We start from the raw sequence: 1,867 nt of genomic DNA, 5'->3' as shown, positions 1-1,867 counted from the left end.
TTGGTTAAGTGTCTGACTTTTGATTTCGGCTCAGGTCATTACTTCACAGGTTTGTGAGATTGAGCCCCACATCGGGCTTGATGCTGACAGTGTGGAGCCTGCTTGGGATTCTCTCTCTCTGCCCCTCTTGTGTGCTGGATCTCTCTCAAACAAACAAAAAAAAGATATTTACATAAAATACCCAGAAAAAAAAAATCTATAGAGACAGAAAATAGAGATCAGTGGTTGCCTAAGGCTAGGAGGTGGGGTGGGGAAGATGAACAACTGCTAACAGGCACAGGCAGAGAGCTTCCTCTTAGGGTCATGAAAATATTTTAAAATTGATTGTGGTGATGGTTGCACAACTCTGTATATGATAAAAACCACTCAACTGTACACTTTAAATGTTTCTGAGAGAGCAAGTGTGTGTGCGCAGAAGCAGAGGGGGAGGGGCAGAAGTGGGGGGAAAGAGAAACCTAAGCAGGCTCCACGCTCAGCGTGCCCCAAAGGGGGCTCAATCCCTAAGACCCTGGGATCATGACCTAAGATGAAATCAAGAGTGGGACTCTTGGGGAGTTTGGGTGGCTCAGTCGGTTGAGCATCCAACTTCCACTCAGGCCATGACCTCGCCGTTCATGGGTTCAAACCCCATATTGGGCTCTGTGCTGACGGCTCAGAGCCTGAAGCCTGCTTCTCTCTCCCTCTCCCTCCCTCCCTCTCAAAAATAAGTCAACATTAAAAAAAAAAAAAAAAAGACACTCAACCGAGCCACCCCGGCACCCCTGAATTGCACACTTTAAATAGGTAAATTGGGGGCACCTGGGTGGCTCAGTCAGTTGAGCGTCCGACTTCGGCTCAGGTCATGATCTCATGGTTCGTGGGTTAGAGCCCCACCATCAGGCTCTGTGCTAACAGCTCAGAGCCTGGAGCCTGTTTCAGATTCTGTGTCTCCCTCTCTCTCTGCCCCTCCCCTGCTCAAGCTTTCCCTCTCTCAAAAATAAACAAAAAAATAGGTGAATTGTATGGTATGTGAATTATATCCCAATAAAGTTGTTATTTTTAAAAACACAACTATAAAGGATACATCATTGTGATACCTGGGAAAATTAAATATAGAATATATATTAAATAGTATTGTTATCAATGTTAATCTGAGTGTGGCAACTATGTTATGATCATGAAGGAGAATGTCCTTATTCTTAGGAGACACTGCCTAAAGGAATTATGGCTGAACTATTGCAATTGCATGGCTTAATCTTAAATGATTCAGCAAAAAACAAATGTGTTTACGTACATTCATCGTGTGCCCGCCATTTGTAAGAGAGCAAGAAAAGGCAAAGGTGGCAATTATTGCTAAGTGAAGGATATACTGTGTATATCATACTATTCTTATAATCTTCCTGTAGTCTGAAAGTTTTCAAACTAAAAACTTGGGGGAAATACCAGAGAAGAATACAGTTTAGATTTGTATAGGCAAATAAGGGCTTCCTAGCCAGTGAGGATGCTAGTGAGTGTTTATTTTATCCTTAGTAAAAGGTCACTCTTCTTTGCTATGGCAAGATACAGACTACCACTTTCTATAAAATAAAATCCCACCTTTTCTCAGCATTAATATAGGGTATGTGAAATCTACCAATTGTGACAGCACAGGAAATTAATGTCTAAAGAACTGTGTATTACAGGCACATTTCACGAAGGGGCAAGCTGGTTTCTTACAAGGAACCATATGGTAATCATCAATATGCCATTGGCCTATTACTTGACTTTGAGGAACTACTTTGTAAAGATTATCTGGTGCCCAATTAAAAAGAAAGAAATTAGACTCAGGTTTAAGATGCCTCTGGTTTTCTGAAAGTATTCTGAAAGGTCATTCAAAAGGACTTCAAAA

This window comes from Panthera leo, chromosome A3, assembly GCF_018350215.1.
Source record: "Panthera leo isolate Ple1 chromosome A3, P.leo_Ple1_pat1.1, whole genome shotgun sequence".
Classification (NCBI taxonomy): Eukaryota; Metazoa; Chordata; class Mammalia; order Carnivora; family Felidae; genus Panthera; species Panthera leo.
Note: the sequence above shows the minus strand (reverse complement) of the source record.